Source organism: Argiope bruennichi, chromosome 8 (genome assembly GCF_947563725.1).
Source record: "Argiope bruennichi chromosome 8, qqArgBrue1.1, whole genome shotgun sequence".
In the NCBI taxonomy this organism is placed as follows: domain Eukaryota; kingdom Metazoa; phylum Arthropoda; class Arachnida; order Araneae; family Araneidae; genus Argiope; species Argiope bruennichi.
Genome location: NC_079158.1, coordinates 60,514,569 through 60,529,587, shown reverse-complemented (window position 1 = coordinate 60,529,587; position 15,019 = coordinate 60,514,569). Strand labels below are relative to the sequence as shown.

At 32.8% G+C, this 15,019-nt stretch overlaps 1 protein-coding gene across 1 annotated transcript in view; it reads right to left on the bottom strand.

The window, feature by feature from the left end:
- Nucleotides 1–15,019, bottom strand: part of LOC129981290 (low-density lipoprotein receptor-related protein 4-like) — a 733,213-nt gene that overhangs the window by 417,662 nt on the left and 300,532 nt on the right. The gene's annotated exons all lie outside the window — the stretch shown is intronic.

The following is a 15,019-nucleotide window of genomic DNA, read 5'->3' as shown; positions in this document are numbered from 1 at the left end:
GGAGAATCACTTAACTCAATTCAGTATAACGGTGGAGTGATTCAAGACGATCTATTTACATTGCTAATTATATTCAGAAAGCATATATTTGCATTTACTGCAGATATTCGTCGGATATACCGTATGATTAATATAGTTGAGAGTCAATGAAACCTCCAAAGAATTTTATGAAAAGAGGTAGCTAATGAGTCCATTAAAAGGTATCGGCTAAATACGGTTACCTACGGAGTCAGTGCTCCGTATCTAGCAATGAGAACACTCAAACAAATTTACATAGACGAGGGAACAAACTTTCCAAGTGCTGCATCAGTCTTGTGTCATGACTTTTATATGGACGACGTTTTCAGTGGAGCGTGTACATTGGAAGAGACAAAAACTTTGCAACATCAACTTGTTAACATTCTAAAACCCTCCAAGATGTCATTGCTCACGTGGTGTGGGAATACTTCTAAGCTTATTTCAGCTACGGAGAAAGAGTATGAGTTCTCATATACGAATGAAATTAAGACTTAAGGATTGCCTGAAAGGCTAAAACTGGCGGCTTTACCTTTAAAGTAGATATACAGCAAAATGTCCAACCTACCAAAAGGTCGGTCTTATCCATTATCGCCAGACTTTTCGATCCACTTAGGTTACTTGGGCCAGTGACCACGAAGACAAAATTCTTCATGCAACAATTGTGGTTGCTCAAGATTGATTGGAGTGAAATACTTCCCGAGAAAGAAGCTAGTGAATGCCAGGAGTTTGTAACATCTTTAACAAATTTAAACGACATTATCTAAAGATGTATTGTTATTCCAAACGCGGGAGGGACTGAGCTTCATAGATTCTGTGACTCGTCTTAAAAGGCGTATAGTGCTGCAATCTACGCCAGAACAGTCAATTCAGCTGGTGAAGTGAAAGTGAAGCTAGTCGCGAGTAAATCTCAAGTGTCACCAATCAAGCTAGCAACTATACCTCGTTTAGAGTTATGCAGTGCCGTTCTACTCACCAAATTGGTGCATGAGGTAAAAAATGCTTTAAAAATGAATATTACATCAGTCTTCTATTATTCGGATTCTACAATCGTGCTTTTGTGGATGAGAAAAGAGTCACAAGACTTAAAAACATTTGTTATAAACAGAATGGCTATTATTCAAGAATCCACAGAAATGAATTAGTGGCATCATGTTCCTTCCGAGCAAAATTCCGCTGACGTCATTTCAAGGGGACTTGATCCAACGAGAATGCAACAAAGTGACTGTGGTGGTTTGGTACAACCTTTCTCCAAGAATTAATTGGTTATGGATTTTCCTGGTGATTGCGACGACATCCACGATCCATTGATCAATTCTCTGCAGAACATGGATGTTTCTTCTGAGAAACTTTATTTAGCAGAACTCAAAAATCTGACTAATTGCCGTTTAGTTTCAGCTGTGGACTCATCATTTTTAGATAATATACTTAGTGTGTCAAATACGTTTTATAAAATAATTTAAGACTTAGTCTTTATTTTCAGATTTATTTATAATTTGAGAAATTCGAACAAAATGTCAGGGCCTTTAACCACCAAGGAACTTCTGTTGGCCAAGTTAACTTTAGTCAAAGTTATTCAGCCATTAACTGCCTTTAATTGTGAGATAAAAGCTGATCGATCTACAGTATCTTTAACAACATAGTTATCATTTTTGAACACATCACTTTCCTCAATTAAACACTTTATTTCACTCTTTTTCATGCCTTCCGCAACAACCAAACTCTATCTCCTCGGCAACGAGTTTTAATTCATGTTTCTTTTATTTTTCTAAATCCGCCATTTTAAATATTAATATATTATCACAATTTTATTCTAAACTCATTAAAACAAAATTATCTTCGTCTCTGAAAATTCATTATAACTCATCAAAAGCAAAATTAATTTCATCTCGGGAAATTAATTAGTTAATAACTTAATGGATAATACTGCCCCTACCTCTTTGCTGGGACTGCTGTCATTCGAGACCAGTTATCCACAACAGAGTTCTCATTCTTGGTATTTTCGCACCCAGTTCGTCATCATTGACGATATCTTTACTATAAATCACACATTTCAAATAATGAATCACTATACAATAGATGCACAGTCGTATCCGGTGAACTGGACCACGATAGCTTGGCCCATGATAGCTCAGGCCACGATAGCCTGACACACGATAGCTCAGTTTTTGATTTTGGCCCACGACAGCTCAGGCCATGATAGCTTGATCTACGATAGCTCAATTTTTGATTTTGGCCCACGATAGCTCAGTTTTTTAGAAAACTCAGTCATCTATGAATGAAACACAAACTCTTGGACTTAATCTCCATTGCTTTAAGTTTCACCACACTCTGTGGTATTCACACACACACACTAAAAAAGGGTTATATCATTTCACCACTTGGTGGCGCTACAAAAACTTGTAGGTGGATCGTTCTGTTGACTTATTGGCTCCAACATTGTTCAAAAAATATATTTAATTGAATCATTTTAAAAAATATCTTTCACATGGTTTACTAATTAAAAAAAAAAAAATTGAAATGTAAGATAATTTGATCCAAACTTAAACAACTCACACATTTTTTTAATTCTTTGGACAAACAGTCAAAATTTGGGAATATATAAGGCGTTTCGGAGCGTCTAATACTTTTATTAAATACGATAATAATTTATACTTCTAATAAAGGAGGATGACTTCATCTTTCAGACTGTGTGTTTTTCGTTCATTGGAGGGAGCGTTTTAGCCAATTATCTAAGACTAACAAATCCAGCACTGAGTTTAGAGAATAAAAAATTGCTCATATGAGCATTTTTTAATTTTTTTTCGAAAATTATTATAGCATAAACATAATTTTTATACCATGTACACCGTTTTAAAATAAAAGAATTACCTCTTTTTATTGATATCTGTTTAGTTACTACGCGAATTTTTTTCTGAATTTTCAAAATTTTTTGCAGAATTTTCAACAACAGATTTCATAATTGCAATTAAACACAACGCATTTTCATTGTTCCATGAAATATTTCAATCTTATAATATTCTTACATTATTGAGAGCCAGCTTTCTCATATAAACTGCAGAGAGCTCATTCTCTCTGCAGTTTATATGAGAAATCAGAATGTGAAACGACGTTTTCGAAGAAGACAACGTGCAATTCAAATAGATTATTTAGGTTCTTAAGAATGTAATGACAATATGAAGTCATTATACTAAGCTTCATTAGGTATGTTCGCGTACACAATAAACAAAAATGGAGTAAGGTTATTAAAATAACATGGTTTCAATGTCTCTTAGAATTTAACGTTTTGTAGAGGGATGATATTTTTTATAACTTCCTTATGTGGTAGATAAAAGTAATTTGTAGTGGATTGTGATGAGTGAGGATAGAACCTGAGACCTTGTGGTTCGCAGCCGAGTAATAAGACCACAAGACAAAAGCAATTGCTCGTGTTTCGTAGCTGTTAACTGGCTTATAAGCTCTTAACCAAAGTACTCTCTTTCCAGTGAATGGAGGTGAGAAGAACGATATGGCTGTTGAGTAGTGATGTTTTAGCTGTTGCGTCTAATGCGTCTGTACCCATTTGAGCACTTGAGAAGCGCCAAGCATTATGGCGAGAATGTGTGGGTGAATGGTTGCTGATGATGTTGCGCCAAGTGAGTCTGACGGCTTGTGTTACTGTGGCTTTTTTGTGTTGCTACTTCAAGTGAGTGTGACGACTTTGTGTTGCTGCGTCAAGTGAATCTGACGACTTTGGGTTGCAATGGGTGGATGGCGCCACAATAGCTGTACGAAGGGCGAAGGTTCATCGCCCGAGGTCACCAATGTGGCGGATTGGTATGTGCGTATATGGTATTGGTATGTGGTATATATCTTGTGCTTATGATTGCATCCACTTCCCAGTGAATTTCGTTTATTTCTTCTCTGGGGGATATTTTGTAGTGAATACAAATAATAGTAACCTATTGCCGATCCTGATCTAGTGCGACGTAACCGAAAACTAATCTCTTGCATCATAATCTTAATCGTAAACGAATTCGTACGATACTCTCGTCACTCTAATCGTCGACACGCGGTCAGGCTCAGATCGCAGGATATAAAATATGTTGTTGTATTTTAATGCTGGAAAAATAAATTTCTTTTTGTAATAAGAAAGTATTGTGATTGGAGTCCGATACCCAACATGAACATTCCAATCCCCACAAATACACGAGTTTCAGGACCAGTTGTTTAATTATTTTTTATGTTCCCCATTTCACAAGACAAAACAAACACGAACACGAAAAATATATAACATTCACTTAGAATACAATCTAATAATGACCCCTTCAGAAGGACCATGGGAAACATACATTGGTATTAATAACGTAACGCCATCTGTCGTATCAAAAGAGAAGGTAGTAGAGTTATGTAACCGCTACAGTTTTAGGAGACCGGGTAAGAAAATAAATTAGAAAGATTGTAATTAAAAGATTTTCAAGCTGTACATAAAATATTTAATAGAAATTAAATAAAACCAATATTTATGATTCGAAATTTAGTAACCTAAAACAGCTAATAATGCAATAAAATACTCAAATTTGATTGAGAAAAATAAATTCTTGTTTCTTAATAGTTTGCTGTGTAACTTTTATAGTTTTTGTTCAAACTATTTATCAATAAATTTCACTCCGTGAAAAATGTATTAAAATAACATTAAACGCGACTAGAACCACAAGATCGGTTTCACTTATCTAATAATATTTTACTCTTTTGCGTGTACATTCCTGTCGAAAGATGAATTTTTCATAGGACAGAACGTTTCGCGAGCAACTTATCTGAAAGTTTGGCATTAAAGGTAAGGTCTAGTTTTATATGCATGGGACATAAATTTCAGTTTTCATTTTATTGACGCAAAGTGAGGGATAATAAACGTTTGCTTGTGAAATTTTATTTCATTTTAAAAACTAGCTGGCAAGTGAAAGCAGTGGAACTGTTTTGTGTTATATCATGGTATGAATTTCAACTTAAGAAAGATGCATAAAATTTTGACAAGAGTAATAAATAACAAGGCGATCGACTCAAAGGGTTGGAAAAAGTTATCAAAATCACATCCGTAAAATTGCGCAAGCAATTATTTTATGAGATTATATTAGTTTAAAAGTACGACGAAATGCTCCTTTCTGTTTAGGAGAAGTTATTTTATGTATATATATTATTTCGTAAGCATAAAATCTGTTATTTCATAGAACATGATAAATTATTTTATGAAATAACTAGCTATTCTAAGAAATGTATTGACTTGGGCTTTGTAACTCTTTCTTATGTCCTCTGTGCTGACAACATCAAATTTTTGATGCTACTCATCTTGACTCTCTCTCAGCACTTGTGTTAAAGCTCAAAAATATTGGAAGGCTAGAGATCAAATGGCGTCATAGTCAGTATTCTGGACATTTGTAATAAATCAATAAACAAACTATTCTAAGAAATAACTGATAAATCATCTATTATTTTATGAAAGTAAGGAAGTATCCCCACCATCGATGGGAGGAGCCAGATCCCCACCTTTTTATGTACCCTCCAGGGTGGCGAGATCGAACCACCATGCCGGAAGCATCTCATCCTCATTTCTAGGCGCCCCTCCGGGGGATTAAGTGAAAAAGTAAATGGACTTTTGCAATTTCTCTTTCGGGTGTTTGGTAACACTGAATCTCTGAATTATTATACTCTGCAACACTTCTATGCAACGTGTCACTCTTATTTCCGTTTTAGTCGTTGCAGTGTAGCAGACCGTTAAATATGGCAATTCCATTGTCATCCTACACCAAGAAAAAAATTAAGGAAGTAATTCGCTTTTTGTTTATGGAAGATGTTAAACATGATGAAATTATTTGTCTAATGCAAGCGAATCAGATCCAACCGTAGAGGAAAACTGTGAAAATTGTCATACTGCGCCAAAATAATGCTCGGCCGCATTCTGCCCAACGGAAGATCGGAACTATTAAGGAGTTGAGATTCGAAGTACAGGAACACTCACCATATAGTCCAGACCTGGCTCAAAGCTATTTTCATATATTTGTGCAATTGAAGAAAGGGTTAAGAATCAGGCAGAAGATTTTCAACCGATAAAGAAGTCATTGATGCGGTGCAAAACTGGTTACAGATACAACCGGAAAACTCCCCCCCCCCACACACACACACAGAATCCAAAAACTTGAGAAAGTTTGAAAAAAGTACGTTGAAGTCCAAGATGCTTATGTAGAAAAATAATGCATGTTTCAGTTTTCCAGTATTAAAATAAATGCATCATTTCTCAAATGTCCCTTTTCTTTTTGACTCTCCCTCGTAGTATCCAAAAGTCGAATTAGTGTTTTTGACAGATTTTTCACAACCGAATAAAACAAAAATTTGAAACAAAACTGGACTTGTAATTACAAAATTCCATTCCTAATTTAATATATTTTAGTCAATGCATTTTTGAATTATCGCTTTCACATGTTTCTGAAAGTACAGACTGACAGGGCAGTCAACCCTTTGTTGGTTTTGGCTCAAAATTTGTCAAGTGTTTAGATTATAGATATTAAATCTGTGTACTGAATTTTATCTATATAGCTAACTTAGTTATGTAATTATGGTGTTGACTTCTAACCGGACAGACGAACTTCCTCTGAAAATATTTTACTCAAAATTTAATAAAAATCTTGAAATTTGGTGTAAAACCTGTATACCAAATTTCATCAGAAGTATGCTGTCTGGTTCGAATGGTTTTTGATCTATCTTTGCCACAAACAGGCAGAGGGACAGACATAATACCAAAAATGTGTTTTTCGAACTTTGGAAGGTCTAAAACCTGGAGATACTTCAAAATCTTGAATTCAAATTTTTTGAAGGTTACTAAACTTTCCCCCTATTACGTATACAAGAAAGTAAAAGACGTGTTGTTGTTTCTTATGGCACTTGCCATGGGCAAGCCCACTGATACGAAGCCCGCAATTTTAAGCCAGTGGAGGAGCGTCTCTTGTTTTTTTATAGTAGCGCCATCTAGAGCCGACAGAACGACTTAGCTACACACACGTCACAACGGGGTGGACCTTTTTACGGGGTGGACTTCATTCACACATTTCATTCACTCATCCACAGATTATAACTTAGACCTGAATCAGAGAACGATCACCCCTGATCCAGTACCCCCTGGGGTATTACTCTCTACATGGAGGGCTTTGTGATCACAACAGATTTATACGCGCGTCAGCCACCAAGCACGCGGGGAATCTTCGGCCGGCGGGGTTCGAACTCGCAACCTAAGGGACGCGAATCTAACCTAAGGGACTCGCAACCTAACCTAAGGGACTCGCAACCTAAAGGACGCGAATCTAACCTAAGGGACTCGCAACCTAAGGGACGCGATATGAATACAACTGCTCTCAATTAATGTGAAAATTAGTGTATCAAACCGCTTCAACGCATTTTTGCTGCAAAAGAAGTGATATATTAAAAATTTAAGGTTTTTGTATGGTAAAATGGGACAAATAATCACAATATAAAATATATGTAGAAGTGAAGAAGTCAGTGAATTAATTAGATAGTAGACGCGAATCAAAAGCAAGTCAATCGTCAGATATAGTGCCAATTACAAACTGCACATGCATGTGATGCAAAATTTCCTGTATGTAACTCCTTAGACGTTAAACCCAATTATTTTATTTCTTATATTAAAACGAAACTAATATATATTCAAAGGGGGAAATATCGCCCATTTTCTTTCTGTCTAGATAATATTTTATTCGGTATTTAACATCAAAGACAAAATTTCTAGTTTCTTTTCAATCTTATTTCTCATTGAATCTGGTAGCAACACTATAAAGGACAATTCAAACAAGGACAAATAATAAGTGATCATAATTAAACCTAAAAATTAACACTTTATTCAGACGGTTTTAAAAGGCATTAATGTCTTTGTCGTAACAGACTTTAATTGCGGTCCGTAATTTTCCTTAAATTACAGTCTTATTGGCTTAAATGCATCACGGAAATATGTTATTCAACTTTTATGATGATTAAGGAGATAAACAGACTACCGGCAAATTACTATCCCTAATTATTAGAATACAATGGTGAAGTAAGAATAGTAAAATTACTTCATAAAAATTCGATTAACAGAATATTATTTGGAATTAGTTTAAGGAATAAATAATTCGTATTTTAAAAAATAAAATGTTTTAAAAAATACTACAGGGTGTTCATTAATTATTGTCGGGGTTTCCGTACCTCATAACTTTCAAATAAAAAATATTACGCAAAAACCACTACGTATTCGTAAATTACAACTCAAAGAATTTTATTAATGATATTAAAGTGTAAAGCTTGCAGAATTTTCACTTTGTAGGCATTCAGATGAAGGCGGTTATGTATTCGTAAATTACAACTCAAAGAATTATGAATACGTAAATTACAACTCAAAGAATTATGTATTCGTAAAGTACAACCCAAAGAATCGCCTTCAGCTGAATGCCTACAAAGTGCAAATTGTGCAAGCTTTACACTTTAATATCATTAATAAAATTCTTTGAGTTGTAATTTACGAATACATAATTCTTTGAGTTGTAATTTACGAATACGTAATCGGTTTTTGCATAATATTTTTTATTCGAAAGTTATGAGGTACGGAAACACCGACAATAATTAATGAACACCCTGTATTATCAATTGACTTTTATTTTCTCTACTGTGTGATAACACCTGAAAAAATTTCATTCTTTATCAAGGGAATTAATGACATATATTAAACAATTAAATAAAAAAAATTTCGTACAGATTCATAAAAAACGCTATTACGATGTTTGAATACACAATGTATACATTCTAATCGAGATTCAGTATTTAATTACACACTCTTCAGAAATGGGAATATATTTCTAGCTAGAAAAAAAATTACCTAAAAAATTATATTTTATTATTTATTTTTCGCAGATATTTTATTAAAATATTGATAATCATAGCTGATTACTCAAACCCACCGAAGGCACAAGGAAGAATTTGGATGGCTGAACCGCCGCTACAGTATCGGAAGGAACTAAGGCTAATCCTAAAAGTCATCAAAAGTCATAGTACAAACTCTCTGGTAGGAGGCACACACCTTAATCGGTAGGCAGTAGTCACATCATACAAATGCTGCAACCATAAAGGTGGCAAAAATCAGCCATCATTCCAGCAGCTTCTCATTTTTGCATTTAAGGTCCCTCCCCCCCCCCGTGGAGTTCATATGTTGATAATCAGAAATTGACTAGCGCGACCATCCCGAAGGCAAAATCTGAATGACCGTCCCGAAACAACTGCATTGATGAGAAACGAGGTGAATCCTAAGGGTCATCATCACTAGCGGTAAAACCCTTCCAGTAAGAGGCACGTCAAAAAATTGGTCAACTATAGTCACTTTACACCATTCCATGTCCACACCAGGCTGGCAAAAACCAACCACCACACCGAGGCTTCTCATCCTCGTATATGAGGTGCCCTCCGTTAGGATGAAATACTGATAAAATATACTAAGGATATCTCGGCGTCATTTTTTTCAGTTTGTTACAAAGTTATTTTCGTAATGACATATGTATTGTAGTCTGTAAGTGCGAAAACTATGTTCTTCTGATAAACAAGATGATGAATTCGGTTTATTAGAAAAATTTGAGGTGCAGCAATTCGTAATATGAAAAAAATAATGGCATTGCCTTGTGTAAAATTGGAGGTCAATTTGTCCATATTGCTATTAATACTCTGTTGTTAAGCAGTGTATCGACGCTAGAGCAAGCCTCGCACATTTTTCTAACCTTCATGTAACCACAGACTATCAATAACTCAGAACGTCTTTGTAAAGTTACCAATGCAGCAATATTGCTTGGATACATTGTCTTGTCAAGAATGCGTTAGAAGAGTCTGCATATTCGCTTTCTTTTATGAAACAATTCTTTGTATACAAAAAAAGGTAGCGCTTTCAAAAAAAATATTGCTAAAAAAATAAGAAGGGAATAAAAGACTGTGAAACATTTGAAAAAAGAGTATGAAAATTAACAAATGTTTATGAAATGCAGTAATAAAGTTACAAAAATTTAATTCTTCAGCCCTGAAGCAGAAAAGAGCCGTAGAGAAATGAAATTACCAACATTATCAAATACCATTATCTTCATTACAAAATATGTTTTTTAAAGTAATACACAACTTTTTTCAATAAATTAAAGAAAGCTCAAATTTCAAAATCAAAGCTAGATTGCTGAATTGTTTTCAGTTATTGCTAGATTGCTTTCTCAATATTTCAGTAATTTGGGTCTCTACAATATCATAACCCAATTCTGATAAGGCTCATATATGGTATATTAAATTGACTGGATAAAACAAATATTATGTGAATATAGTTTTATAAATAGCTTTATTAAAATTATATATTCATTCAAATTGATACGTGATATTGATGTATTGATACTGTACAATAATTACTGGTTACTAGTATATAAAATCGTCCAACGTCGTCTGTAACTCTGGATAGAATGAATAATATCGTCAGTCAATCAGTTTACAATTACAATGATTAATCGGTTATCGACATTACCTGGAAGATGTGCCCGGCTATATGGACTGTTATTTTGTTTACTGTGTAAATGATATCTCAGATCCGATCATTGCATATTAACATAATATCTAAGTGCCTAAGAAGAAAAAAAAATTTCCCTTTATATGTAAATATAAAGCGCATTATAGGTCCGTAATTGCACGCACTAAAAACTTTTGATGTAAGCAATTTTCTTCTGCTCTGTCCATGATTTTCACTCACAGTTTTATAAAAAAAATAATCACTACTATCGGTTGAAACCAAATAATTATTGTATATCAAAAAAAAAAAAAAATGCTATGCTGAATATAAAGTAAAAAAAAAAAAATGTTGAGAAAAAATAATAATAATAACCTCTAATCGACCCTTAAGTCAGAATATAACGATTAATAAAAATGGAAAACATCAACTCATTGAACTTTACAATAATACAGAATAAAAGAATGTAAAAAAGATTTGATATTTATGATACCATAACCTATTTTTGTTTATGTATAATTTTATGCATTACACCAATAAATTAGTTAATTTAAATATAAGAAAAAACTGTCTGTGGTTCTTGAGAACGAAACTGAAATCGGGACTTTAACTTCCAGAAAGGAAAAGGACAATATTATTAATTCTATCCAGAGTTACAGACGACGCTGGAAGATTTTATATACTAGTAACCAGTAATTATTGATAAAACCGATCAATATGATAAATCGATAAATCTTTTTTACTTTTTTTCATTATTACTTACAATCAATTCATCACTTTAACTGTAGCTTCAATATCTAAAATTTCTTGATTTTGTGCCCATTTTTATTTATTCTTAACAACACATTATTTCAGTATTCAATATCAAAAATACAATTTCTATTTGCATTTTATACAACAACTGACTATATAAATCTCATTTCTAGTCTTTTCAATTATTTTCTATCGAATTTTATACCAAAACAATGAGGGACAATTCAAACAAGAACAAACAATGAGTGATCCTAGTAAACCTTAGAATTAACACCCTATTCAGACGATTCTAAGAGGCATAAACGTCTTTGTCGTAAGAGACTTTAATCATTGTCCTTAATGTACCTTAAATTACTGTCTTATTGGCTTAAATGCATCGGGGAAATGAGGAATTCCGCCTCTCTCCTGAATAAAGAGGTAAACAGTTGTCTAGCAAATTACTATTCTTCTTAATTATCATGATGTATTTTTATCAGGAAAGTGATAAAAGACAGAATAGTAAAGTTACATCATCAGAAAAAAAACAATTAAAAAGGTAAAAATTAGCATTTTTATGAAGTGTAAATACTTTTTTTTTTTAAATCCAAGATTGATTTAGAGGTTACAAAGGAAAAAAATCAACTAGTAATTTACAAGATGTTTCTTGAGTTTAATTAATTTTTACTTCATTGTTTTCCATGTAAACAAAGATGAAGTATTGTGGATAATGAAATAATTTGTAGTTGAGATTTTGTCGCATCTCTTCGTTTCAACTTCCTACAGTTTAGAAAACAAGCTTTCACTGTTATATATGTCTGTGAACAAGATAAATCGAAAAATGTCTTGTATGAATATGATGTTTGGTTTGTTTTTTCTTTACACTAAATTTATAGATTTTGTACTATATTTTCAACGGAATTCATTCCTATAATGTCTCGAAATATCTGTCTGTTTGACTATCCTTTATAAATTAATACAGTAATTATAAAATGAAGAGAGCAAGATGGATAAGATTTAGCACACAGATTTAACATCTAAAGATATGAGTCAAATTTCGAACCAAATCTATCAAGGAGTTGACCATTTATATATCTGTTTTTACACAAGCATATAAACATTAACAACTCAAAAAACACAATTACTATGATCAGCTTGTTATACGCTTTTTGTGACTAAAATTGTAATTCTACTTCAAAGTTTGTCTGTCTCTATGGTTTCAATCTGTCAGAAAAAAAGCATAAAAAAATGCTCATTCGGTTTTCTAGCACATGTGTGTAAACCGCATCTTAGCAATGAATCGTCGAAGATCGCATTCTAATAGAGTTTTTCGTGACTACTGTCCGCCAGTGGTATGTGGTTAATACCACAAAATACATTTATTAGACAGAATGCGAGAAAGCCTTGGAGAAACCCTTCCTACTAATTATAATCCATTTTACACGCCTTTATTTGACTTATTGCATATTTGTGACCACAAGCCTCGAAAAACAAAATGCAAACGGAGTAACGTATGATCCTGACAGTTATGTCCCGTTTCTTATTGCACTAGAATGTCATAGTACTTCGTACTTTTAGGAAGGTTCATTAGTGCAATACAAAGAACAGGTTTAAGGCTATTTAAATAACACTGCTTCAACGAAATTTGATGTTTAAAAATATTATGTTTTAAGAACATGAACTTTAGATTATGTATAAGAGATTTAATTGAAATGAAACATAACAAATACTACTATAAATCAGCAGGTTTTATAGAGCAAAAAAAAAATCAAAATATTTCCAGTTTATATTCAATAAGAGAGTAGAATTAAAATATATCTTCACTGAAACAATTGAAACCATACATTAAAAAGTCAAAATATTTCTAATTGATATTCAATAGAAAAGTGGAATTAAAATATGTATTCACTGAAAAAATTTAATACACACTTTAAAAAGTCCAAATAATTCTAGTTGATATTTAACGAGAAAGCAGAACTAAAATGTCTTCACTGAAAAAAAAATTAGTACTTACATTAAAAAGTCAAAATTGTTCTGGTTAATGTTCAAGGGGAAAATGGAATTAAAATATATCTTCACTGAAAAAATTTAATACATAAATTAAAAATCAAAAAAAAATTTATTTAATATTCAATTGGAAAATTGAATTAAAATATATCTTCTCTAAAAAGATTTAATATATTCATTAAAAAGTCAAAATATTTCTACTTGATATTCAAGAAGAAAGTGGAATTAAAATGTCTTCACTGAAAAAATGTAATACATGCATTAAAAAGTCAAACTTCTTCTAGTTTATATTCAATAGGAAAGTGGAATCAAAATATGTCTTCACTGAAAAAAAAATTAATACACCCATTAAACATTTAAATGAGAGAATTGAATTAATAATGATTTATTTGTAAGTGATATTCAACAATAATGTGGAAATAAAATATGTTTTCATTGAAAAAATTGGGTATATACATTTAAAAAAATCAAAATAGTTCTAGTTTATATTAAATAGAAATAAGGAATGAAAATAAGTCTTCACTGAAAAAAATTAATACATGAATTAAAAGGTCAAAATGCCTCTAGTTGATATTCATCAGGAAATTGAAATTAAAATATGTCTTCACTGAAAAAATATTAATGCATAAAATCTAGTATCGCAAGAATAAAATATAAGAATGTGTTGCTCTATTCCGAATAATAATAGCAACAAAATGGAAATTTGCAAAGCTACATCGAAATTGGAGCCATCTAGTCTAAATTGCATAAATCAAACCGTGTTTTTCCCTTAATAAAGCTAATAAATCAAATCTATAAATGAACTCTTTATATGAAAATCAAACTCCATAGCACTTAATTTTCAAATTTGATTCTACATATCCTTTCAATTCCATATAATTCGATACCTCCCCTGAATTAAATTAGTTTTATTACTTGAAATGATACACGCAATATTAGCTTACCTACATGTTCCATTTAATCTTTCAACACTAAGAGGAAAAGGAAATGAAATATAGTTTCGCTTCTATTTTAAATTCACTTAATAACAAATGGGAGTGGGACGTGAAATACGAGAGAGATAAGTTTACCGGTTAGCAGTAGAAGCCAAAATCTATCTCCGAGCAATCAATAAAGCCGCATACGTGACTGGTTAGTGAAAAGTAAGGAATGGTCGGACGTCCATCTTTTGATCCGAGAGCGAAGAGCGATAATATTTGATGAGAAAAGTCAGAAAAAAGTTTGGCAACACGTGACAAATCTATAAAATAGTATTCCATTTAGTTTGGTTAGGAATATCGGTCGGGTTGAAGTTGTATTGATGCGTGGGGTATTTCCAAGCGATCTCGACAAGCCACGTTTGGATAGAGTTGGTTTTGGGGAAATAATTTTTAAACTTGTAATTACTAAGAGATCAAATGAATAAGGCTTAGTAATGCATTAAATCTCTATTTATGATTGATTTAATAAAATACAACAACGCGGATAAAAAAACAATTTAGCTGGAAAGGTATTCCCAACCTGAACCTGTCATTCCAAAGAACGCCTTGTATGGCATTACCATATTGTTGTTGTTTCTAATGGCAGTTGTCATAGACAAGCCCACTGACTTTAGAAGTCAGTGATTTTTAAGCCAAGGGTGCGTCCCCTGTTTTTTTCAGTAGCGCCATCTAGGGCCAAAAGTACGACTTATCTAGCTACTCACAGGTCACAATCCATTTTACGGGGCGGACTTCATTCATACATTTCATT